The sequence below is a fragment of the Tursiops truncatus genome, chromosome 10 (genome assembly GCF_011762595.2).
Source record: "Tursiops truncatus isolate mTurTru1 chromosome 10, mTurTru1.mat.Y, whole genome shotgun sequence".
Classification (NCBI taxonomy): Eukaryota; Metazoa; Chordata; class Mammalia; order Artiodactyla; family Delphinidae; genus Tursiops; species Tursiops truncatus.
The window spans coordinates 14,983,073-15,010,695 of NC_047043.1; the positions used below are offsets into that span (position 1 = coordinate 14,983,073).

Sequence of the window (27,623 nt, forward strand, 5' to 3'; positions counted from 1 at the left end):
TGAAAACACATACACATTTCCAAATTTTGGGAGCAATCTCAAGGAGGGAAGGAGGGAGGTTGGTAACCAGTGTCAAATCTATCTTGCTGGTACCATCCTAGATTTGGTGCTTAGACCTCTTCAAAACTGGGTCTCTATCTTTTCTCTAGGTCCCACAGTGATTTTACCCTTTTATCCAGTCTCCTAATTCCTGAGTTTATTAAACCTCTTTTAGGCATCTGCCATCTCAGATTTTTCCTATGGGCCTTCCGTGGCTCTCCTTTTGCCTGATTACTGGCTTCTCCAGATCCTAGACTTGAGCTGGACTTTGTACAAAGATATCTTCCTTTCCTCCATACCTTGAAATTGTAGGCTTGCTTTTAAGCTCATATTCCTATTTGCCTGCCATTGGAATCATGTGCTGCCATGTTTAGATGCTCAGCTCTTGCCTAGCCCCACGCTATCTGTCTGAATGACAACTAAACACCAGTTTTAATAAGAGTATTGAGCCCTAGATCCCCCTTGCGACATGATGGCCAGGGTCAGAATGGGTCAATTATGCTGATTATCCTACTAATCCCCACCACTGGTATTCAATGTAGTGTGAGGATAGGCACTCAGGAATAAAGCAGGAAGGTCCCTAATGCCTGGGAGGAGTATGATAATGACCAACATCACATCCCACTTTGACGGCTTCAATCTTCACAGCTTGAACACACACATATCACCCTATATGATGAACTTGGCCTTGGACACAGATCCAAACTTACATAATTGTTTCTCTACATTTGCATTGCTAAACCACACATACTTCTTTAGAGTACAACATTATATCTCCTATAGACCTGCTAAAGTTTTGAAAGTCTGGAGATAGAAACTGCCAATCCGTTGTTAGTCCATCAGTACCTTATTGGAAATGCTTCATTCAATAATTATTTACTGCTATTATTTCCCAGTGTAATACCAGGATGAGAAAGAATGATACATTTTTACTGTGGAAGAGAAATAAGTAATAAAGAAACAGATTTCTCAGTTAGAGTTTTCTGTTGGTGGAGAGGGTAAGACAAGAAGCTTATATGGAATGAAGGGCTAGGTGTGTGCCTCTGAGATTCACTCAGCTGTAGCATTGCCAGGAAACAAAATAATCCCAAACAGATAAAGGTAAACATAGAGAGTGAAGTCCCAACACTTTGGGGCAAGTGACCATCTCCATATTCCCTATATTTGCCAAATACCCAGCTCCTCCCAACCTCCTTTCTACAAGGAAATCTGTTACCCCAAACCAACATAAGCATGAAGACGTTTGTGTCACGAGTCTTGAAATTAATCCCAGAATCCTATAAAATGTTGTAGTTAGTTAAAGAGAACTATATGAAAACTATCTTGATTTCCCAGGAGACACCAAGTGGAATTAAGGTAATCCCTCTTTTCCATGAGATTTCCAAGAAGAGGCATAGAAAGATTGACAATGTAAGTTCAAAACACATGTAAAATAAAACCACTCCAGGTAATCCATGGCTTAGTTAAGCAAACCTTGTTAAAATAAATAAATTTTTAAAACAAAAACAAAAACACAGAAAGACATGCAGGTACATAATCCTTGTAAATAGCTCTGTTCATATTCTCTTTCGCTCTTAACATCTTACTTCTCCAGCAGTTTTCCTCTGAATCCACCCTTCATTAAGCAAGGGCATCCTGATAGTTCAGGAACTATCCTCCTTGCTTGTCTCCCAGCCACATGGGTTTCCCTGGCTCACTGTTTTGGTGTTACTTCATGATCTCAATGTCCCAAAGGCTCACAATTTTTTGTTTATAAGCCATATGGTGGCAAGAGTCCACAGGCTCTTGTCTAAAATGCTGGACACCACAGGCAGGGGTCCTTTAAGGTAATACTTTAGGTACATGGTGGGTGAATTTAAAAATAAAAGGAGTTTTTGCTTTTTTGTTAAATGGTCCAGTTGACAGACCTCAGCAAGACCTCTCTCATCAGCTAAATGAAAAAAATTTGAACAAAACATTTTTCTCTTGGTACCCAACACAAACATAAACTTCAAAATGTCAGACTTCATCTAACAAGTATTCTAGGCCAACACTCTTCTATCGTTACTTAAACCATGGGTACCAAGATCAGAATAACCTTGTCCACTACCTTATAATAGGCAGGTCTGTGTTCTGGCTGCTGTGTATACTTGCCCTTCAAAAAAGCCAAACTTAAAGTTTTTATCCTCTTTTTGGATGGTTTTTAGAAATGTCTATTTGGCCTTTTTAAAGACCTAAGTGAGCATTTAAGTAGAATGATATTTCCGACTCTTCAAAATTATAAATAATATTATATACAAAACCAATACATCTTTACATGACAACAGAATTCTGCTGCATCCAGATACCTTACTAGCCTTAACCATTCAAAACAAATAACTAGGAACCATCTTGCATTCTCACTGGTTTGAGTTTGGGCACACTAATAGAGAGATAATACTTGTTAAGTGCTCTCATGTAGATTATGTGGTCCTAGGCAACAGTCAACAAATCAGAGACAGTTTTCTCTGTCTGGATGTCTTATGCCCTAGATGCCCCCATGTTCACTTCCTTCACATACAAATGAGAAATGTCCTGACTTTTGGGAGTTTTACAAGATTTAACTAGTGAACGTTCAAAAATAAATTTAGACTTACATTAGAAAGAGCCAACTGTAAGTCCCTGCCGGGATGAAAGGCAAACCTGCCCTTCTTTCAGGAACAGTTCCAAAGGCAGAAGTGAAAAGTTTCTCTAATGTGTGACTCATTTATCGGAATTAGTTAATGGCTCATCATTCTTGCTCTTTGCAAATATCTCAGAAGATATTTGGATGCCAAACAGAAGGTTCTAGATATTATCGACTCCCGAACTATCTCTGCTAACAACAATGTAAACATTTATGAGTCCATGATGACACTAGATTCAGAAACAATCATCATCCTCTTTCTCACCATCTCAGAGATTAAATTACATATTTGCAAGACCTTCACCCCAAAACAGCTGGGTGGCATCAAAGACAAAAAGGGTCAGGAGTCTAAAGGAGACTAAAGAGAAATGAGAAGGAAATGTCATGCTTAGTCCCTTACTAGATTTTCTAAAATAAATAAATAGATATATAGATATAGATATAGATGGCGGCATATGTTGATATGATTGGGGAAAACTGAATACGGATTGTTTATTAGCTAATCATGTATAAATGTTTTATTCCTGAGTATGATCATTGCATTTGGTTATGAAGGAGAACGTTCTTGTTTTTAGATAGATGCTGAAGTAGTAACAGATAAAGTGTCATCATGTAGGCAACTAATTTCAAATGACTCAAGAAAAAAAGTACAGATATATGATAGATAGATAGAGAGACAGATATAAAGAAAAGGTGGCAAAATGTTAACAATTGGTGATTTCCAAGACAAGTGTGAAGGTAATGACAAATGGTTGCTCTTAACACTTTTCTTGGAAATTTCTCTGTAGGTTTGAACTTTTTAAAATAAAAAGAGTTAGGGGGAAATTGAAAAACAACCCAGGATGGGAGAGGCAATGTGTGAAGTAGAGATGAAAAAATATTTGTCATTTGTCAATGATTGACTATGGCGATTTATGGGAAGTTCATCGAACTAGTCTTTCTTCCACTTCCATATATTTTAGAGGTTTCTATAATAATTTTTTTTTTAAATAGAGCAGGAATATTCCCTCTTCACCCCATCTCTTAGTTTTCCCCCATGCTCTGTTTGGATCAGAGCCCCTCTCCACTTTAAATAGCCGGAAAACCAACAACAATTATAGCCTCATTTTTGTGACAGGGCAGTGGACTCTAAATTGAGGTGATACTTGTGTTGATAGCAACTAAATAATGTCTACAAAAAAGGGCACTGGCTTAACATGATGCTAGGACAGGACAGATGTGAGAACAGCATAATTTAAAAGAAAGCCTTGGTGGAAATAACCCAATGTCCATGGATGGATGGATGAGTGGATAAACAAAATATGGTACATCCATACAATGGAATATTGTTCAGCCTTAAAAAGGAAAGAAATCCTGACACATGCCACAACAAGGATCAACCTTGAAAATGTGCTGAGTGAAATAAGCCAGTCACAAAAGGACAAATACCATACGGTTCTACTTATATGAGGTACTTAGAATAATCAAATTCACGGAGACAGAAAGTAGAAGGGTGGTTGCCAGGGTCTGGGAGTAAGAGGAATGGGGAATTATTGTTTAATGAGATAGAATTTCAGTTTGGGAAGACAAAAAGAGGTCTGGAGATGGACGATGGTGATGGCTACACAGCGATGTGAATGCATTTAAGGCCACTTAGAAATGGTTAAAATGGTAAACATTTTATGTTACATACAGTTTACCACAATAGGAAAGAAGGAAGGAAGGGAGGGAGAGAGGGAGGGAGGGAGGGAGGAAGGAAGGGAGAAAGGAAGACAGGCACCAGGTCTCTGTCGTTCTGATCTTTGAATGTTGAAGCATCCTTCAATACTTGCAATGTCCATGGGTAACAATGTTGTGTTTCCCATGACTGTGTAAATTTCAGCTACTGGTAGGAATTCTCACATTAACACAGACCCAAACCTGGGTGCCATGAGGATGAGTTTCCTGACAACAGAAGCCTTTCTGAACGTCTGCCCTGAGGGCAGACCCTGCTGTGTAGCCCCACAAAAACCTAGTTCACAGTAGTTGACTTGGGGTGAGGGGAGAGGGGAAGATTTCCTGGTAGTGCTTCTTGTAATGCCTTGTTAGTGCTTGTAATCAACATGGCTAGGATGAAAGAATTCTGGCTTCAGAACAGAAACATCGTGCTTTAAATTAAATCAGACCCCGCTGTGAGCCACTTACTCCCTTTCCTCCCCACAGCCAGGGGAACAATTCAGAGGCTTCTCTGCAGGGTCAGCAGCATGAGTAACCTTCAGTCTTTCCACTTAAAATCGATTCAAGACGATCACACTGGCTTAAATAAAAGTCTCCATCCACTCGTCTTCCCACTCTCTCCATCTCTCTTACCTTCTCCGTTTCTGTCTTGGTCTCTTTCTCACACACACAGACACACATACCCTCACGTTTACTTCTCTTCTGTGTATGTGCCCAAGAGCTGCTAAACCCACCTCCACAGGCATCGCCTCGCCCTTCCACCTGGCTCAGAACTGACAGAGATTTTTCACCTCGTCGCTCGGCTTGCTGCTCTCTGATGAACAGTGAACCAGATGGCCATTCCCCAGTCTCCCAGCATGAGTTTGACTGACAGGGGCCTTTGATAAACCTCTGAAGAATGAAGTCATCTCCAGGTCAGCGCTGCAGCCTGGCCTTTAACACCCCACACAGACCACCATTATCTGCTGAATAGGAGACAAAGGAAATTAGCCCTGCTTCCCTATCATCCCCATTATTTCCAGGCTGATTTAAACAAGGAAGCAATGAGATGCCCTCCACTCCTCCAAAAGGTACAAATGTCAGCTGTTAAAAAATGCAAACAAAAGGCTTTCCTATGTTAATGGCTGGGTTTCTTTGTTAAAGCTGACGAGTGGAAAGTGTATTTAATTCACCGCCTTTGAGAAAAGACTTAACAAGCTTCTAAACAACTTCCTCAACTACCCCTACCTCAGTCTAGCCCATAGGTATTCTTAAGCCTTCAGGTTTCAGCTGGAAAGGAAAGATGGAAGTGAGGCTTCATTTCCAAACACTTTAACAGCAGATAATGAAAGAACCTGGAGAGGTAAGTGAAAGGAGTTTCCTATCATTGTAATCCTACAATTGAAAAAATAGGAAAAGGATCATTCCCCCTTTTCCCAAAACATTTTTCCCCAGCAACTAAATGTTTAAGTGTCTGCAGAGCTAACAATGAGGTGTGGGTACCATGTGCCCCTCTCTATTTGACACTCAGGGAGATTGTTTCTCGTTGCCCCCTGCCACATTGCAAAGGGCAGGTGTGTGTGTGTACTCTAGTTGTTTCTTGCTATGGGTGAGTACCCCAGCTTTAGCTGGAAAATGGAAAATGATGACAGAAGGGCTCATTATTGGGAGGAAATCTGTCTCACAATTCCATAGCTGTTTGCGAATATTAAGGATCATAGCACATTTTCTTTAGGTGACAGCCTGTACTTCTAAGCAGGCAATGCTTGCTGTTGTTATCATCCAGGCTATACTACTTTAAAACTGTTGGTTCTGCAAAAACAGCCAGAAGATTGTAATAAAAGAGCAGGTATCAGAGAAGTCATGACAATCCAGATAAATTAATGACTCAATCAACAGACACTTGTTAGACATCAGAGCCAGACAGTGCATTAGGTCCCTCATGTGATACTAATTTGGAGGCATAGTCCCCACAAGGAGTTTACGATCTAGATAAGGAAACACAAGTGAGACGAGACCTCATTCCTAAAGGCCAGGTAGGACCTAGGTAAGTGAAAATATGCAAGAAGCCCCTCCCAGAAAGGAACAGAAGCCTAGAAAAGAAAGAACAAAATGTTGAGGGGTTTCTTTGGAATAGGGAGCACTTCTATGAATGAGGTTGAAAGTAAGAATCAAATTGTTGATGGGCTAGATTGTCTGGATGAAGAATTGACACTTCCTTCCTGTTAGCTAGGGCTGCCATAACAAAACACGGCAGAATGGGTGACTTAAACAACAGAAATTTATTTCTCACAGTTCTGGAGGCTGGAAGCCTACGATCAAGGTGTTTGTAGGTTTGGTTTCTCCTGAGGACTCTCTCCTTGGCCTGCAGATGGCTGCCTTTTCACTGTGACCTCACATGGCCTTTCCTCTGTGTGTGCATCCCTGGTGTCTCTTTCTCTTCTTGTAAGGACCGCAGTCATATTAGATCAGGACCCTACCCTTATGACATCATTTAGTCTTAATGACCGTCTTAAAGGTCCCATCTCTAAGTACCGTCACATCAGGGGGTAGGGCTTCAACATATGAATTAGGGGCAGGGGTTACATAATTCAGTCCATAACACTTTCTTTGCAACAAGAAAACAAGGAAGTGATGAAACAGGGGGATCCACAAGATGAAAAGTTGCTTTAGAACTGCAACTGAATTAGTGAAGAGAGAGAAAAACTAAGAGACAATTTAGGAGGCTATTTCAATAGGCAACAGGTAAAATGTACAGGGCCTGAATTTGATGTTGGCAGTAAAAAGAACTGGAAGCAAAATAAAAGCATTAAGGAAAAATTAATAGGATTTGATGACTGATTAGATATGGAGAGCGAGAGAGAAAAGAGATGACTTCAGGTTATTAATTCTGAGAGATTGGGGAAATGGTGACCTATGAAATGAGTATGTAGAGGACACTTGTACCACCAAATAGATTGGAAAGACCCTAAGTTCTGCAGTCACACATACTACTTTAAACATGTAAACTTTGTCACATTTTAAATGTATAACTTTAGCAATTCATTTATCCTTCCTGGGCCTCAATTTCCTCTTGTATGAAGTTGGGGTGATAACACCAACTTCACTGGGTGGTTTACATTTTATGGATGAAAGGATATCACCTAATTCAACTACGACATAGAATTCAAAATTACTCTGGTAGATTACAGAAGCTTAAATCTGGAACATAGGTATCTTTTGATTTTCATCTTAGTTGGAAGTCTTCTCCCTGACATAAAGAAGCAAATTGAATACAATGTAGTTGGAAGGGCAGGTCAGCCCCTTGATAACATTCAGGCTGTGACCCAGTTCTTTGCAGAATTATAAACAACTGTCACTGTCTTATAAGTCAATTCTTTACAAACCAGAAATGTGGCTCTAAGAGCAATTCAGTGCCCACCTAGCTTTACCAATCCCCAAACCTCACCTATTCATCTCAAAATGCTTGCAGATACTGTAAAAGCCCAGGATATTGGAAAGAGAACTGCCCTGCACTTAAGAGAAAAACGGAAAATTTTAAATAATAATTACACTACATTTCAGATATTAATGTACCTGACACATGGCTAAAATTTTAAAACAAAAACTATAAGGTCTCTGTTTGCAACTGTCTATATATTTTTATATAGATATAATATATAGATATAATTTGTGATATTTTTCTACCTCTAAATGGTATTACCAAATTAATTTATTAAATCCCTTAAAGGAGTTCAAGTTGGCTTAGATATAAATGAGCACTCAGGTAAATTAAGGATTCCTAAAACTCTCAGAAATATAGAATCTAACCCAAATGTGTGTGTGTTTGTTTGTTTTTGCGGTACGCGGGCCTCTCACTGTTGTGGCCTCTCCCGTTGCGGAGCACAGGCTCCGGAAGCGCAGGCTCATTGGCCATGGCTCACGGGCCCAGCCGCTCCACAGCATGTGGGATCTTCCCGGCCGGCATGTCCCCTGCATCGGCAGGTGGACTCTCAACCACTGCGCCACCAGGGAAGCCCCCAAATGTGTTTTGAAGTTCACACGAACTAGGATACTCTTTGATAAATAAAGCTAGTTTTAAAATGGTTGGTAAAATTAAAATAGGTATTTCTTCAGCATCATCAGCATTATATATAAGGCATAGATACAATTTTTATCTACCTAGGTTTGCCTCTCAAATAAGCTTATGCTATCTCTACTAGATATTTAAAATTAGAAAACTATAAATCCAACCTAAGAACCAAATGTACAATAAAAATGAACTGCTTGATGCACGTCAAGCACAGCAGTTTAAAAAAAAAAAAGGAAGGGAAGAACCATATGCTTAACTTTCTAGAGTCTTTCTTCAGTGATATTTTGATACTTGCCTGCTTTGTCAACAAGAAAAATAACTTAAAATGATGGCTAGCTTTGTTTTGTGTCTCATGAAATTTTCATCAGCAATTCTAGTATAGTTAAGAACATTAAGAACATGTGCATTAAATAGACGTCTGTGGGAGAAAAGTTTATAAGTGAACTTTTCAACAATAATTATGTTTTATAGTACATTTACTTAAAAATAATTTCAAAAATCTTTCTGATAACTTAAAACCTTAAAGCTATACAAAGTAAAATGATGAATATTCATTAAATGTATAGATTATTTCCAAATGAGATAAAACATGAAGAGCTGAACAAAAGTTTATTTATCTACTTTTGGCATCTTGTTTTTATGTGGTATAGAGAACGTAAATATATTGGGTCAGTAATGAACATGAGAAATTGTACTATGAAAATACATATGCCTCTAGAAATTATGAAAGGATGTATTTCCAATTTACTACAGAATTACAGTATGTGGAAGACAGTTCCCAATTGCTTACTTCTTAGTTTTCACTGAGAAGAAAGATTATTGATGGTTAAAAAACTCTAATCCATACATATAAATAAAACTATGACAAATAATAAGGATAAAAAAATGGCCCATGTAGGAAAGGAAGATGTATTTTTGCTAAGGAAAGTTATTAAAGACATATTTAAAGGAAAGAGAATAATTTTGTCCTAAAGTAGAAGGATTGATTGTTGCAGAATGAGGAGAAAACGTATATGACAAAAACTGGATAGATTAAAAACATATAGACAGTTGTGGAAAAGAAATTTTATTTGTGAGTAAGCTAAGATTAAACAGATTTATTTATAGGTTTTTTAAAAATGAACCTAAATATCAAAAATACATTGGTACAAAACTAGAATTTGGCTTTCTCTTCGGCTAAAACAACCAACTTTTTTTAGGTTATTGGTCTGCTCTTGATGAGAAACTATTTTAAAAAGTAGGGGGCAGGGGGGTCTTTACCTTTTAAGTAATTTGTGTGGGAAACCAATGTTTCTTGTCTTAAGATAATTTGCTGCTCTTCATATTGTCTTTATCAGGCCTTTGATTACTTGAGAAAACCAAATCTTCTCAACATTAAAGAGCTAAGGGATTTTTGTTTTTAAAAATCATGTAACCTTCTATATTTATCTTTTAAAGTCTTTTATTGTCACTTTGGTTAAATAGGTAATTAAGTATTGTTTTATAATAATCTGTGATTCTATTTAGTCAAATGTCCATACTTTTTCTTTTCTTTTTAACATCTTTATTGTGTATAATTGCTTTACACTGGTGTGTTAGTTTCTGCTTTATAACAAAGTGAATCAGTTATACATATACATATGTCCCCATATCTCTTCCCTCTTGCGTATCCCTCCCTCTCACCCTCCCTATCCCACCCCTCTAGGTGGTCACAAAGTACCGAGCTGATCTCCCTGTGCTATGTGGCTGCTTCCCACTAGCTATCTATTTTGCGTTTGGTAGCGTATATATGTCCATGCCACTCTCTCACTTTGTCCCAGATTAGCCTTCGCCCTCCCTGTATCCTCAAGTCCATTCTCTAGTAGGTCTGTGTCTTTATTCCTGTCTTGCCCCTAGGTTCTTCATGACCATTTTTTTTTTTTTTTTAGATTCCATTTATATGTGTTAGCATAAGGTATTTGTTTTTCTCTTTCTGACTTGATGAGTCTGGCTAATGGTTTATCAATTTTATCTTCTCAAAGTACCAGCTTTTAGTTTTATTGATCTTTGCTATCGTTCCCTTCATTTCTTTTTTATTTATTTCTGATCTGATCTTTATGATTTCTTTCCTTCTGCTAACTTTGGGGTTTTCTTGTTCTTCTTTCTCTAACACTGCTTTAGGTGCAAGGTTAGGTTGTTTGAGATGTTTCCTGTTTCTTAAGGTAGGATTGTTTTGCTATAAACTTCCCTCTTAGAATTGCTTTTGCTGCATCCCATAGGTTTTGGGTCATCGTGTTTTCATTGTCATTTGTTTCTAGGTATTTTTTGATTTCCTCCTTAATTCCTTCAGTGATTTCTTGGTTATTAAGTAGTGTATTGTTTAGCCTCCATGTATTTGTATTTTTTACAGATTTTTTCCTGTAATTGATATCTAGTCTCATAGCGTTGTGGTCAGAAAAGATACTTGATGTGATTTCAATTTTCTTAAATTTACCAAGGCTTGATTTGTGACCCAAGATATGATCTCTCCTGGAGAATGTTCCATGAGCACTTGAGAAGAAAGTGTATTCTGTTGTTTTGGGATGGAATGTCCTATAAATATCAATTAAGTCCATCTTGTTTAATGTATCATTTAAAGCTTGTGTTTCCTTGTTTATTTTCATTTTGGATGATCTGTCCATTGATGAAAGTGGGGTGTTAAAGTCCCCTACTATGATTGTGTTACTTTCAATTTCCCATTTTATTGCTGTTAGTATTTGCCTTATGTCCAGCACTGTAGCTCGCTGGTCGTTGAGTGAAGCTGGGTCATGGTGTTGAAATGGAGATCTCTGGGAGATCTCTGCTGTTTGATATTACGTGGAGCTGGGAGGTCTCTTGTGGACCAGTGTCCTGAACTTGGCTCTCCCACCTCAGTGGCACAGCCCTGACGCCGGGCTAGAGCAGCAAGAGCCTGTCATCCACATGGCTCAGAATAAAAGGGATTAAAAAAAGAAAGAAAGAAAGAAAGAAGATAAAATAATGAAAATAAAAAATAATTATTAAAAAAAATTTTTAATAAAAGAAAACAACCAAACCAGAAAACAAATCCACCAATGATATCAACTGCTAAAAACTATACTAAAGAAAAAAATAAATAAAAACCAGAGAGACAGAACCCTATGACAAATGGTAAAAGCAAAACTATACAGACAAAATCACACACAGAAGCATATGCATACACACTCACAAAAAGAGGAAAGGGAAAAATATATATTTATCGTTGTTCCCAAAGTCCACCTCCTCAATTTGGGATGATTCGTTGTCTATTCAGGTATTCCACAGATGCAGGTACATCAAGTTGATTGTGGAGCTTTAATCCGCTGCTCCTGAGGCTGCTGGGAGAGATTTCCCTTTCTCTTCTTTGTTCGCACAGCTCCCGGGGTTCTGCTTTGGATCTGGCCCCGCCTCTGCGTGTAGGTCGCCTGAGGGCGTCTGTTCTTCGCTCAGACAGGACGGGGTTAAAGGAGCCGCTGACTCGGGGGCTCTGGCTCACTCCGGCCGGGAGGAGGGAGGGGCACGGAGTGCGGGGCGGGCCTGCGGCGGCAGAGGCCGGTGGGACGTTGCACCAGCCTGAGGCGCTATGTTTTCTCCCGGGAAAGCTGTCCCTGGATCCCGGCACCCTGGCAGTGGCGGGCTGCACAGGCTCCCGGGAGGGGAGGTGTGGAGAGTGACCTGTGCTCGCCCACAGGCTTCTTGGTGGCGGCAGCAGCGGCCTTAGCGTCTCATGCCCATCTCTGGGGTCCGCGCTGATAGCCGTGGCTCGCGCCCGTCTCTGGAGTTCCTTTAAGCAGCGCTCTTAATCCCCTCTCCTCGTGCACCAGGAAACAAAGAGGGAAGAAAAAGTCCCTTTCCTCTTCGGCAGCTCCAGAGTTTTCCCGGACTCCCGGCTAGCCGCGGTGCACTAACCCCTTCAGGCTGTGTTCACGCCGCGATTCCGGTTCAGACCAAAGCCCGAGCCTCAGCTCCCAGCCCCCGCCCGCCCCGGCGGGTGAGCAGACAAGCCCCTCGAGCTGGTGAGTGCTGGTCGGCACCGATCCTCCGTGCGGGAATCTCTCCGCTTTGTCCTCCGCACCCCTGTGGCTGCGCTCTCCTCCGCTGCTCCAAAGCTTCCCCCCTCCGCCACCCGCAGTCTCCGCCCGCGAAGGGGCTTCCTAGTGTGTGGAAAGCTTTCCTCCTTCACGGCTCCCTCCCACTGGTGCAGGTCCCGTCCCTATTCTTTTGTCTCTGTTTTTCTTGTGCCCTACCCAGGTACTGGGGAGTTTCTTACCTTTTGGGAGGTCTGAAGTCTTCTGCCAGCGTTCAGTAGGTGTTCTGTAGGAGTTGTTCCACGTGTAGATGTATTTCTGATGTATCGGTGGGGAGGAAAGTGACCTCCGCGTCTTACTATTCCGCCATCTTGAAGCCCCTCTTCCTGACAGGAAGCTCCTCTTCCTGCCTTTTATCTCTCCCGTTGCGGAGCACAGGCTCCGGATGCGCAGGCGCAGTGGCCATGGCTCACGGGCCCACCTGCTCCGCGGCACGAACCCGCGTCCCCTGAATCGGTAGGCGGACTCTCAACCACTGCGCCACCAGGGAAGCCCATTTCCATACTTTTTGGCATTTTTGACAACTTCCCCAAATTAAATTCTAAATGAAGTCTTTCTGACCGCGCCTGACTTTGAGATTTCCCAGAGGGCCCCTGGAAAATCTCAAAGAATTTGTCTCTTACCTTGTGAAAAAGAGGTGTAAAACTAATTAGGTTTGGAGGCTTCCCTGGTGGCGCAGTGGTTGAGAGTCCGCCTGCCAATGCAGGGGACAAGGGTTCGTGCCCCGGTCCGGGAAGATCCCACATGCTGCGGAACGGCTGGGCCCGTGAGCCATGGCTGCTGAGCCTGCGCGTCCGGAGCCTGTGCTCCGCAACGGGAGAGGCCACAGCTGGGACAGGCCCGCGTACCGAAAAAAAAAAAAAAAAGCTAACTAGGTTTATTGGGGATGTTAAATTACATGGGAAGCATTGTCAAATAAGAAGTGATGGTAAACTTTCTTAGGTCATATGTGTATGACTATTCTGGAAATTGTATAAAGTTCGTAGAAATTTGTCAATACCCTCATCATCTGGTTACCATGTTAGAATGTTGTAGTCACAGAAATACCTGAATTTCCTTATCAAATGAACTTTCATCAGATCTTTAACCATGGCCATCTTTAACCATTCACAGGCAGTTACTGGTTTACTCTGATTCTTCCTGGAAAGCATTTACAATCAGCTACAGGTGAGAATGCTCCACGATGGCGTCACCTGAATAACATTGAGACCCTTCCACTGGACTGAGCAAGAGATTCCAGAATTAATGAAAAAACGGATGGATTCATAAAACTGCTAATTCAAGATCAAGCAGAATAAGGATTAATTACATGGAACTGAATGAATTAATGAAGATGACTAATTTTTAAATGACTTTGTGTGAAACATGACTGGTTCCTTAATGGATTGTTTTCCACATTTAAGGAAATCTTTTTTCTCTTAAGCTACGTGCAACTTAGAGCAATTTGATAAAGTATGCCTTTGTGAACAAAAATGAAACAATTGCTTTTTCTCCCTATTTGATCCCTCCAGAATTCAAAAACTCTTACCGTATATTCTTATTTTTATGGCAGTATAGTTATTTGCATACGCTCAATAAGAATCTATTGTCCTGGTAACAGAATACAAAGGAAACACTGGTTATTTTACCAAGGCTTTGACTGGAATGTCATATTTGGGAATTTGGATATTTAGGAACTCGGGTTGACTTTTTTGAGCCAATAAAGCCCCTTGAAGAAATTTCTCATACTTTTCCAGGTACCAATCCCTGGTAAGGGATTCCAGCCTTACCAGGTAAGTAAGGAAGGTCACTTCCTGGTAGGGCTCACAATGTAAGGATATTTTGGGGACCTTGAGAAGAGAGGAATTTACCCAAATCCATAGGTAATACAGGCAAAGTCTGATGGTGAGTTCTTAGCTTAGCTTCCCAGTCTCTAGAGGCTTTCCAAAGTCCAAACTGAGATTCTTTATGAAAAGTTCCAGCAAAGCAGATTTCACGATTCTGATTATGTAAATAATCAGGCCAAGTTTCATAACGCTTGGCTTATACTGCAAAGAAATTAGTGTTACTTCAATTATCTTTGATAGAAATGGAGGTGACTAGACAAAAAAAATTATATTTTGATGGAAAACTATAGCACACTCTTGTGGGTATTAAATTCTAGTCCTATTCATGGTCTTTCAGGTCTTGTTACCTACTTGTACACTAGCATGGATCCTGAATTCTAGTTTCTTCCAATATCTAGCTACCTCTCTCCAAAACTATTATTTCCAATTTTTCTCTCACCCTTCTGAGTTGAAATCACTAAAAATTAAAACTGCCCTTTTTCCTGCAGCCCTGCAAGCTGAAGTTGGACAACTTGATATAAACTTCAGAGAAATCACAACAGCTCATGTTTGGACAATTTTTACAGCTGTTGTTGTGTGGGCCACTCAGAAAGTTTACCAGAATAATCAACAACATTCCCAGAGACATTCAAACTCCAAACCAGGAAAATCTGTAAGATTGCCACTGCTTGCCCTCACTCCTGAAGACATACTTTGAGCCTAACATCTAGAAATGCCCTCAGGACTCAAAAGCTGAATTTATAGTAGTTTGTTCTAGCCATTAACCTTTGTTTTTCTTTTGTTTCCATGGAAATGCCCAGCCCTAAGAGATTAGTTCAACTGATTATGAGACAATTTACTAACTCAGTTTCTGGACTGTGAAACTTCTTAGGGAAGTTTCAGATGGAGGAATGTTCGTGCTCAGGACACACTACCCCGAAACATGGAACCTTGGCATATTGAATATTTTAAGCTAAAGGACTTCTGAGAAAATGGCAGAAGCAGGAAGGTCACTCTGCCCTTCTCCTCTGAAACAGATCATAAAACCCTCATGTGAGAGGTGCCTTCTCTATACCTGGAGGAAAGAAAGATCCTTATCTCTGAAGTCAAAGGGACACCAAGTAGAAGCCAAACAAAAAAATCTTGCTAAGTTTCCCCCAGTTTACTGCGCTTATACCCTTTGTCCTATCATATTCCTCATGAATGTCCACTCTTCATCAAACCTAGCATAAAATATAAGGTCTGTTTTTTCAGGTCTTCATTTCCTTATGAAGACTCCCATGTCACATAAAACACATAAAAAGAGAGAGAATCATACACACACACAGAGAGAGAGAAAATGCAGTACTCAACATGAGTTGACTGGTCAGCAGATTCCTTGGTTTGGAGAATATGCTCCCACCAAATATATATCAGCATATATTACTATAGCATCTCCCTGCTCTGTCATCATCGAGAAGAGACTGAACAAAATTTGGAGCAAGATCTTGTCAAACCCTCACTTAACATTTTGATTTCATGACTACAGCTCTCACTGTTGCCAGTTCAGAAAGCTTTCCTTTCGTCTTGTACTCAATGTGACTTTTAAATAATTTTAGCTATGTTCAGCATCACAGAAGCTGGTTTTATGGAATCCCAAAATTGCAGAATACAAAGGGGCCCTAGAGAATATGGTTTAAATTTATTATGTTGCTTTATTGGGTCAATTCTCATAGTTTTGCTGTAATCCTCAGGTCCCTTGAGATTCAATGCAGTTTTTAAGAGTGGTGATTATTTCATTTCTTATACTTGGAACTGGATTCTTTGAAATTAATTATGCAAAAAAAAACATAAGGAAAATTTATAGAAGTAAAGCATCTTGGTACTGTATGAAAACTTAAAGATCTTCTAGTCAAATTCTAACTACCCCCCCCCCCCCCGCAAAAAAAGAGGCACCAACCTCTTATTATTAGGGCTTCCCTGGTGGTGCAGTGGTTGAGAGTCCGCCTGCCGATGCAGGGGACGCGGGTTCGTGCCCCAGTCCGAGAAGATCCCACATGCCACGGAGGGGCTGGACCCATGAGCCATGGCCGCTGAGCCTGCGCGTCCGGAGCCTGTGCTCCGCAATGGGAGAGGCCACAACAGTGAGGCCCGCGTACCGCAAAAAAAAAAAAAAAATTCTTAACCCGACACGTGAACGCTTTCGACACGTGTCACCCACCTGCTAATTAAACACTTCCAATCATCAGAAAGTCACTTTCAGGAGGCTGCCCCTATCATCAACCTGAGCTGGAGTCGGTCTCCTTGTGCCTTTCACTGGCTGATAGAAGTTTACAGCAGTTGTTATTTTAATCTGACCTGAATCCTCCCTCCCACACACACACCCCGCCGCACCTCACCCCTCACCTTGTCCATGACCCAAGCACACTGGGGTAGAGTCTTTTCCAAGTATTTTTCTGGTTGAGTCGACAGTGAAGAAGCTCCTTTTCTCTCTGGTTTTCTAAGCTTGATGGATGGGAGTTCAGATCACCCGGCAGCAGTAGGAGAATATGAAGTCTGTTCCAAAAGCAGGGATCAGAGTAAGAGCGGCGAGAAGGAGACAGAGAAAGAGAACACCTTGGTTCCAGGGCCCTCTCTGGCTAGCCCTGCTTCTGCCTTTCCCACAATTTAGTTACGTGAGCCCTTAAACCCTCCTGTTTGCTTAAGATACTGATATTTCAAGTTACCTTGCTGTCACACACAAACATGAGACTTGGTTGAGTAACAAGTCTAATTCATCCTCTTTCAGATAGCTCTTAAAAGCCATCATTAGAGAGATCATATTTTAGTTGTCCAAACTGGGGCAATTTTGAGAGTGAAATTCAACACAACTTGCGATTATGCGGGAACAACAGCCATAAACTTGGACCGTTCCAGTGAACTTATCGTTAGCCATCCCACCCCTATTCTTTCTAGTCCACGCATCCCTGATTCCTTCACGCTTTGTTACAAATCCCCTTGCCACCCTGATAGGTATTCTGTGAATATTTGGCAATTTGTCAGTGTCTCTCTTAGAATGTGGAAGCCAGAATTGAATCCAGTGCTCAAGCTGTGGTTGACAAGGGCAGCACATTACTTGGTTTGGAGAATACACTCCCATTGATCCCACTGATGCAAACTCAAATTGAATCTCACTCTAGCTCTGGGTCTCTCTCTTGAATAGCACTTTACATTGTGCCTGGCAGGTGGTTGGCGCTTAAGGACCAATGAATACATGGCTCATTTTGAGCTGGAGGTCAGCTATAATCCATTTTGCTTTTGAGGATTCAAATATGGGACCTCTTGTTTCTCTGTGTTAAAGTTCATCTTGTTACTTTCAATCTACTATATCAGTTTATATCTCACAGTATCATCATTTCTCCCAACTTCTGTTCTTCTATGAATTTAATAAGCATATCATCTATGTATCATTATTATTGATATTAGCTAACAGTGCTTCTTTTATGCCAGTCATTGTTTTAAGCATTTTAAACTCACTTAATATTCACAATAAAATTATGAAATGGATATTATGATTATTCTCATTTTACAGATGAAGAAATTGAGGTACAAAAAGATTAAGTAAACTCCTAAGGTCACAGAGCTAGTAAGTGACAGAGACAGTATTCAAAACCAGACATCTGGCTCCAGAATCGGTGCTCTTCCACGCCTTTCTATTCTCATCAAATTCATTGATTGCTAAGACATGGAACAGAACAGGGCCAAGGAGAGAGACCATGGGTCTCTCTCTCTCATCCCACCAGAGCCTGGGTACACAGCAAGCATTCACTGTGTATTTCTTGTTCCATCAATTACTACTCTACCTAACTGTATGATGATAAACATATAAAAAGAAAACGTCATACGTTTTGCTGAAGCCCAGATACACTCTTCTAACTTAAGTGTTTTAAGTACTTGCAAAGCATCACTTTATTAATCCGATCTAGAATTCTTTCTTGGACCAATGTCAAACTCATAGTTTTTGTCCTGTAGAATCAACCTCCCTTCCTTCCTTCCTCCTTCCATCTCTCCCTCCTTCCCCTCTTCTTTCCTCCTTCCCTCCTTCCCACCCTTCCTTCCTTCCTTCCCTACTACATCCCTCCTTCCCTTCCTCCCCTCTTTCCTTTTTTTTTACTCTCTCTCTTTTTCTCTCATCCTCTTTCTTTTTCTCTCCCTCCTTTCTCTTCCTTACTTTCTCTCTTAAAGAGAATTGTATTTGCCTGACTCTAGTCTACTCTCCCCTGCTCCATGATTTCTTAAAGATCATAACATTTCCCTAGAAGTTCTCTCCTAGCCCAAGACTCTAATTTCCTTGGACAGAAATTTGAATTTATTTACAGATGCTAGATAATCTATAGCTTCCTCACCTGAGAAATTACAGTGCCCATCAAAAACTGCAAACCAACCAATGACCTGGACTAATTTAAAAGTCCTTCTTCTTTTGGTGAACATAATTTCACTTGGACAAATTTGTATCTCAACCTGGCCATTGTAAGAACAAGTCAAAACACAACGCAATGATACTGACCAATATGACGGGCACACAGAAAATGTACAGTGGTTACAAGGTTAATGGTTTCAAAGATAACAAGACAATTATTTGAATAACTCCAAATTTAAATATAAAAAGTGAGAAATAAGTGTAAAACACTCTGAGATATACCTGATGCTATGGCCATCCTAGATCCAAGTCCTTTTGGAGGAAGAGTATAGCAAAGTCATTTATGGAGGAGTAGCCACGGAAATTAGTTTACACAGACACAGGGCCTCAAATTGATTTGGACAATCCTGAAAGAGTTAAAAAGAACCAATATATAAATAAAAATGAAAAACATCACTCTTGACCAGCCTGTCTATTGGATGCCCAACACCCCGCCATGGGGAAGGACAGAGCAAAGTGACAAATATCGCCAGCTCGGAGAGGAGTTTTTTCACCTCTCCTCAAGGCTGAATAGAAGGAATTTAATTTGCCTGCTTGGCTCTTATGCAATGCCAGGTAACCGTAGAATAAAGAGGGCTTTGAGGGAGAAAGCCAGACTTCCCAAACACACTGCTGCAATCATATCCTCCTCTTGTCAGATGCCTGCAGACACAGCGACCAACGTGTCCCAGACTGCTTACTGCTATCACTCAGATGCATAAGGCTCTGTCTCCCATAGAGAAGGATGGGAGATATAAAGGCTCCAACCTCTCTCCTTGTGAAAACTCCACAGTGAAATTCCATCAGACAGAAGCCAGTTCTCTGCTGAGTGAATTGAGCCTTTTATCAGTCAGATTTGTATACATTATAGAAAGAGCCAAAGAAGGGAGTCACTGTACACCTCGAATATTTTTAGTTCCCCAGGATTAGTTGCTATTGGACTTAATGTGAGGGGAAGAAAAGAAAAAAACCAACTTCAGTCTTCTGTGTATATTGGTGGCTTTTTGAGGTCTCTAAGTTTTGCTGGACTTGCCTGCTTCCTTTTCAGATATACTCTGGTAGCACAAAGAGCATGCTATCTGTTTCATGTTCCAAATTTGACCCCGATTTCATTTTCATTTATTTTTCAAATAATTTACTGATGAGAGCGTGTGAGTGTGTGTGAATACATGCATGTGCACAAACTTACATTGACCTGATTTCAGTTTTGAGACTCATTCTGTTTACCAAAACAGCACAATAAAGGCATTTCAGTTGGCAGAATCAGCTGGGAAACTTTTGCAAGTCCCTCACTTTCTTCATTGACTTTAGTTATTGCTGAAGCAATTCCCTTGGGAAAAGAAACATGAAAACAAGCCAATGCATAAAATATGTGGATGCAGAGATAGAGCTAGTATTGATGTCACTAGATTTATAATAATAATTTAAAAAACCCGACTTTTTATACTTGGTGTCTTGCAGAGTTTGGGGAATAGAAATAATCCTTCTACCGTGGTATTCACTCCTATAATTATTTTAAATGTCAGTCTTACTACTTCCCCTACAACCGCCTTTCAATCATTCAACAAGTATTTATTGAGCACCTATTATGTGGCGGGCATGTACTGGGTGCTGAGGATATGACAGTGTATAAGACAGGCACGGTTCCCACCCTCCTAGCCTAGAGGATTTTCAATTAAAGAGATGATACAAGAGTCGTTACCATAAAATCCCTCGATCTAAGTTGTAGACACTAAAACTAGGGCACAATGCCATGTCTCTGGGGAAAGGAGAGGTGGTAAGGGGATAAATATCCTCCAAATAGAGTAATCTGTTCAGGAAGACATTTCTAGAAGCACTGTCTATATTACTCTCAGAGCCTGTGCGTAGAAGAGGAAGTCTTTCTTCCACGCTCCTTTCGTTCTTCCCTAAGAGGAGGTGATATTAACAGATGAATCTGATTCCAAACTTGAGGTTGGTTTACATGTACCCCTAATCCACTTTGTATACTCTCTTCCAGTTTTTATTTTGATGCTGCTGTACCAATAAACTTCATCACAGTCTACTTCTTTGAGGTACATTTTCAGGGTACTAAAGTGAACATCCAATCTCTTTAGACCTAAATGGCTTTCTGGGCATACAATCTGTTCACTCACACAGGGCCCCAAGCTCAAAAAGGTCCTGGGCTTTGTTTAACTTTCTACTGTTGCTGTCTTGAAATTCTTGATACTTTTTGGACAAGGGACCCTACGTTGTCATTTTGCACTGAACTTGCAAATTATGTAGCCAGTTCTGTTTTTAGAATTAGTAGGCAACTGGTGGAAAGATTTGGACATGGTGTGGGTAGGTGGGTGGAGAGACTGCTGGGGTGCCAATTCTAAGCTCTTACCCCCCCCCACCACTTAAGTTTACTAGAGACCCAAATTTTGGAGATGATGGCACTCAGTCATAGATGCTCAAGAAATAATTCATTAAGCAATTACTTTTCTAGTATTTATTTATTCAACAAAAATTTACTGAGCAAAAGTCTTGAAGATGGACCAAATAAAGCTTAAAGGTTTACCTCATTAATTGCATTTGAGCTCTTTGGCAGTATTACTCTAAAGGAGCAATGGAGAATACCTTACACATGATTATTAAATTATGTCTAACAATTTTATGTAGAAGGCAATGTTAAATATTAAACTTGGAATCAGAAAACCTGGTTTCCTATGCAGGATTTTTGTCTTATATGATCTTGTCTGGCTACTTAAGCATTTGAGGTCTCTGTTATCTTTCTATTAAAAAAAGATAATAATACTACACTGCTGCTTGTTGAAAGGATTAAACAATATAGGTTAAAGTGCCTCTCAGAGTCTGTCTCTCAGAGTCTCTGTCTCTCAGACAGTCTCTGTCTCTCAGAGCCATATAGTAGGCACTCAATAAGTCATTGTGTTGGTTTGATGTACTTATAGGCCTTTCCTTAGAGATAGAAATAGAACTGCACTGTCTGAATCCACTGAGGAAAAAAGTGAGGTATTATTAACATATTAGAGGTTAAAAGATTATAATTTCTTGAATAAAAAGATTATAATTGTACTTAAAATATTTTATCTCTCCTTTATTCTTCTTCTCAACACTAACCAACATTACTACCATTGGATTCTTCTCTTTATTACTACAACAGGATTCTTCCATTTAAATAGCACTTAAATTCTCTATACATCCAAAGATAGAAATTCTGACACAAATTTCACTCACATTCCAGGAATTTTGTTTCTGTGGTGTGTGTATGTGCACAGCCATGCACAATTAATGAGAGTTTTCAAAGTAGAATCAAGTGAACTCGGCACCACCAGTTCCCCCAAATTACTACCATCGCTCTTTCTAGAACTCAACCAGTTAAGAATTTGGGGTTTCATCTCACGCTCTTCTCAGTCCAGTGCAAATCATTCCTACATCAGAAAACAAATAATCATTATTTGCTTTAACCAGTGTCCTATTAGCCAACCCAGAACATAGATTTTTTTACTTTTTTAATTTAAAAAGCAAAATTCAATCCATTAAATTGGATTTGGTATAATTCTAAGAGGGAACGCTATCATTATATTCAATTCCCTAGTTACTTTCCTTCTGACTTTGAAATGTATACATGAGGGTATCACTGTTTTGATGAGTAACAGAAAATAAGATCTCTGTCAGATATTACAGATGACTCCTGGTTCATGGAAAGCATTAATGATAGTCTCAAGAGAAAGGGCAGTTTAGGCAACTCCAAAGTAATAGTCATGGTTATCCAAGAGCTTCTATTCAGTGTTGCTGAGAGCACATTTGATCATAACCATAGACCATAGTGACTGCTCATGAAGTAAATTTCATAAATTGTAGAAGTTCTTTAAATATTTATTATAAAATATTTGGAAGGATTTTACGGAAGGGGAAGCTGAGGTTTAGAGAATTTGAGCAACTTGCCCAGAGTTACATTTGGACCTAGAAGAACCAAGCCTAAAACCCAAGTATGTCAGACAACAAAAGTGGTGCTCTTAACTCAGAGTATTATCACCATGCCTCCCATTTTGCCATTTACCATCCGGCTCTATATCCCTGTTGACTTTCCTTCCCTAGAACTGAGAACGTAGGTAAGTGAGCTCACCTGCAAGGTTTACCACAGGCAGAAGAGCACCTGGACTGAAACTAGTTACCTAAATATTATATTCTCAACCTTGACGTTCAGATGAGATGTTTTCTAGACATCCCGACCCCTAGACCTAGCCCCATGCAGTAGTATATCACTAAAAACAGATTACTGCACATGCATACACATGCAAGCACAATCTCCTAATTTTCTTCTTAGAAATGAGAATAAGCTTTAGTTTAGACAATAAATACTTCCAAGGTACAGAAACTTTTAAACATGTAGCATCATCTTGCTATTTAAACAAATCAGTAATTTAGGAGTAAAAGTCAATGATCATCATGGAACTATCTTTGAAAATCAATTTATATTTTTCACATTCTATACTTCTAAATAAACCATTTGCAGTCAGGTTTGGCAAACATTCTTATACTCAATTTCATTCGAAGCACGTGTTCCACGTGTGAAGGATTCTTAGTTTACATGTTGATGTCAGCCAAGTTAAAACCTCCTTTGCCATCTGAATTATGTGAGAGCTTTCAAATCTAATGTGGAGTTTGCACCTTGCAGAAGGGAAAGACATTTTAATAAGCCTTATTGTATCCGCTGAAGGAAAATGAAATGAAATTTGCAGAGATATTTACTTTTTAACAAGGCTGGTGAGAAAGCTATACAGAAAGATAGATAGAACACCAAAAAGAGAACTCACTTGGATTTTGCCTTTTTTTCTCATATCTTGTTTTTCTCTCACCTCCTTTTCTCTGTCAACTTCTGCCCAGGCTGAAAGATATAAGTCCTTTTGTATTTTTTCATGCCCATTCCCACAGCTTTTGCTTCTTTCTAGGAAGTAAAAAGAGGTCAAGACAGAAGACAGCAGAACACACTGGTTACTATGCCACACACACCAGAAAATCCCCAAGAAAACATTCAAGGCTCTATCCAAATTCCCACTGAAAGAGAGAAGAGGGTCAGGCCTGTGGTTATTTAAACTGGGCATCTCTGAATCAAAATAACTTCCTAACCCTTTTACTACCTTATGCTAGCTCACCCCTTTCAAAAATCTATAAAATTAGTTTCCTGGATTCAATAGGTCACTTCGTTTAAGCTTCTGTTCAAATGTCACACCTCAGGGTGGCCTTTGCAAAACACACTCTCCTTGATCCCACACCCTCGATCCCATTTTCTTAATAACAATGATCACTACCTGACATTTTACAATATGTTTCCTGATCATTTATTTGTTGTTTACTTCTCCTTCTGGAATGTAGGCATTGTGAGGGTAGATTTCTCTAACTGACCACCATACGTCCAACGCCTGGAACAGTACCCACGCGTGATAGGAACTCACTAAATATTTGTTGAATTAATGAAGTACCTGTGAAAACAAGCTGGACCGTATGGAGCTGGCAGAAGTATACTGACACATTGGTTTCTGATGTCATTTCTTCTCACATAATTCCGCCTGAAGGAAACCTTTTCAGGAAGGCAATCTCGAGTCCAAGTTTCTTCCACGTCTTTCTTCTGTTCTCTGTGTAGTCAGCCCAAAGGATATTTGAGTTCAATTTGCAGAGAAATGCTATAGATAGAAATGATAATGTCCCCTCAACTTAAAAGAGCTGAGCACGTTTTGAAAGCGTTTTATGAACTGGAAACCTTTCTATGAGGTATTTCACTACAGCCCCATGAAACCTGACAGCCTGCTGGAATTTCATCCTGTTAAATCTGGCAGTGTTTCCTTCCTCATGTAATGAGTTCATGTTTTCATTTAAGTTCATACCCAGATACAAATCAGTGTCACTGCCACAGGCAACGATTCACAGAATTCCCAAGTACTTGGGGCTGAGGGACTCAGGGTTTAGAAGCACAGATGCCAAATTCTCCTCTTCACATGGGGGCTCTGTGGCATTGACTGTCTTCTGCCCGCCTCGGTGCCAGGTCCCGGGGAGGCCATTGGCTAAGTGGGCTTCTGGCTTCTATCTCAATGCAAGCTAGTCCTCTCAAGCCTCTCTGGATTTCCTGTGGTGATCCCTCTTTGCATCCCTCTGAGAAAGAAACAATAATCACGATTTTTTTTGTCTCCAGGAGGAGAGTTCAAGAGCACAAGTGGTTTTAGTTAGGGATTCAATAAACACTTTGGCAGGAATGAGGAAAGCAGTGTACAAAAGACCTAGTTTTTCTTCCAGTTCTAGTTTAAGGTGGATATTTTCACGTGAGGCAAATTGGGCATCGTCGATACGATGAGGGACCACCTCTGTCCTTGGCTGATACACTAGGTAACTAAAATCTAATCCCTAGTCAAAGGCTATTTCTTCAAGTGCCATTAGCGATAAATGATGGTTATTGCAGCAAAGATGGTAACAATGACAGGGAAAGCACCCAGTGTATGAAAGTTCTGTCCTGCCAGTGGGGAACTTGTCCCGATTTGCACTGACTTCATGACTTCCTGCAGGCAAACACCTGGAGACTCTTTCCTAGAGGTACTGCTGAGCACAGGACAGTGCCATCAGGGTGTCTTCACCACTTAGAGGGGTGGGATAGGGAGGGTGGGAGGGACATGCAAGAGGCAGGGGATAGGAGGATATATGTATATGTATAGCTGTTTCACTCTGTTATAAAGCAGAAACTAGTACACTACTGTAAAGCAATTATACTCCAATAAAGATGTTAAAAAAAAAAAAGCAATACAGCCAGCTCTCCCCTTTCCCAAGCCGAGTACTCAGACCGCTAGGAGCTGATTTGGAGGAGACGAGGTTGAAAAATAAAAGGATAGTTAGAAGAAAGTTTAAAAAAGAATCCATTTTTCTTCTTTGTGTTCAAGAGAGCAAGCTAATTTATACACTCACATTCATATTTCACTAGTTTTTTTGCCCAGCACTAAATTTGTAACTCTGAACTTTCCTTATCACAGGATTGAAGCTGTACTATTAGGAACCCCAAATTTCAATACTGATAATCCCATCACTGTTCTTGATTCAAGGAGAGGCAGACACAGAGCCCACCCTGAGCCAAGGGTTTACATCCCTCTCTGAGCTCTGTCCTTGGGACCCCTCCAGTAGATAGATGGCTGCATTGTGGCTTGGGCCATATTTTCTTTGTCTGCACCATTTATTTAGATGCCTAGTGATGACTGACAAAACTTGCTCTATAAAACAACAGTTATTTTTCTACTCTCCCTTTAGGGAATTCTTATAAATTCGAATTTGGCTTCACTACCTAGAGATCAATATGCCACAATTCTTGTCTAAAACTGCATGCTTTCCAGATTGTCCCATAACAAGCTAAAATATATACACATATATTCCTTTTAATCTGACAGCTTTGTATCAATGTGATTCATTTATTAATCAATTAATGCGTTCATTCAACAATTATTTTATTGAACACCTACTAATTCCAGGCATTGCACTAGAAGCTGGACACCGCGACAAAGCATAAATAATACAAGTTCTTTGGTGTGTATTAAAAATCCGGGGCTAATATGGGAAATAATCAGTCGTTAAAGTAAACTGGACATAATGCAGGAGAAAATATATGAAAAAGCCACTGCAGACCCTAAGGCATGTGGTTTAAGGCATATTCTCTATGTTACAGATTCTATTTTGCTTATTCAAATAATTCTTGGAATTTTGAAGGGTTACATTTAAGTTGTCCTATCTCAACCCAACATTCAGGTAGTGGGTCCCTTTTTTAAAACTGTGTTTTATCAGGAGTTTTGATCTGGTGTGACATCAGTGTGCCTGTCACAAGAAACTCTTTTAAGTCCAAAGAGATAAACTATTGTCTCCATTAACAAGGTCACACCTACAGAGACACTGGGTTTTCCCTTGGGGCATTGGAAGGTGTTAAGTTCACAACCCACAACCTGGGGCTTCAGTTGAACAAACTGAATAGTGGATTCAGACAGCTGCAGAAATGGAAAAGAACCCATCACCCTGTGGAGAGCCACGACAGAAACCACAGAATTTTCTCCTGCAACCTTCCAGACTGTTCAGATAGGCACTCAGTGATTTCAAGAAAGAATATGAGAGGGAAGACTGGGATAGATCTTAGCATGAGCTGTGAGGGGAACCACACCAAGGGAGGGAACGGCTGATGCCCAGTTGTCAGTAGAAAAGGAGGGTGACGCTCTTACAGAGCTAGAAGAGGTCAATAAATCACTACCCTTATCTTGTGAACAGAGCCTGTGACTTCAAAAATTAGCTCATTTATTCTGCACAATTAAATTTATTGAAGTGTGACAGAAAAGTTTAGCAGCCAGTGGAGCATAAAGCCGCCAACAGCCGAGGCGAGCATCTGAGTGAATGACACAATTAGTTGATTTTCATTTTATTTATCAATATAATTATTGAATTGTATTTATCCTTTTTCACAGATTTCTACAATTATTACCGCTTGGGCCTCTAGGGAAAGAATTAGTCCAAATTTTCAGTTCAAGTTAATGTGATTATGGAGCTGCTAATAAAAGGAAAGTTCTCTAAAGTGCTACACAATCTTGTATTCAATGTCACTCCCATCATCGGGCTTAGAAATTCAGTCCCCTTTCATAAGAATGTGGTAAATTGAATTTAAATTTGTGAATGTGACAGATTCCCTAGGTGGGGACTGAACTGGGGATGGCCAGTGCCCGCCCTCAGGAGAGGGGCTTTAAAGCAGCTAGAGGTTTGTCTTGTATTGAAAATTGGAGATTACAACACATTTTTTTTTTTTTTTGGTTTTGAAAATGATGAAAAAAGGAATCCTGGAATTATTTTCAGCCTTAATGAGGTTTGGGAAAGAAAGAAGACTAGATGGGAATGC

At 40.1% G+C, this 27,623-nt stretch overlaps 1 long non-coding RNA gene across 1 annotated transcript in view; it reads right to left on the reverse strand.

Annotated features, from left to right (window-relative positions):
- The window catches only part of LOC141279691 (uncharacterized), a 109,886-nt gene extending 86,224 nt beyond the window's left edge, over positions 1-23,662 (reverse strand). The window contains exons 1-4 of the long non-coding RNA XR_012334357.1: positions 23,536-23,662; positions 21,953-22,146; positions 18,977-19,101; positions 16,702-16,851 (exon numbers count right to left, since the gene is read on the reverse strand). This is a non-coding gene — a long non-coding RNA (uncharacterized lncRNA). The remainder of the gene's footprint in view (positions 1-16,701; positions 16,852-18,976; positions 19,102-21,952; positions 22,147-23,535) is intronic.
- Between the last annotated feature and the right edge of the window lie 3,961 nt (positions 23,663-27,623).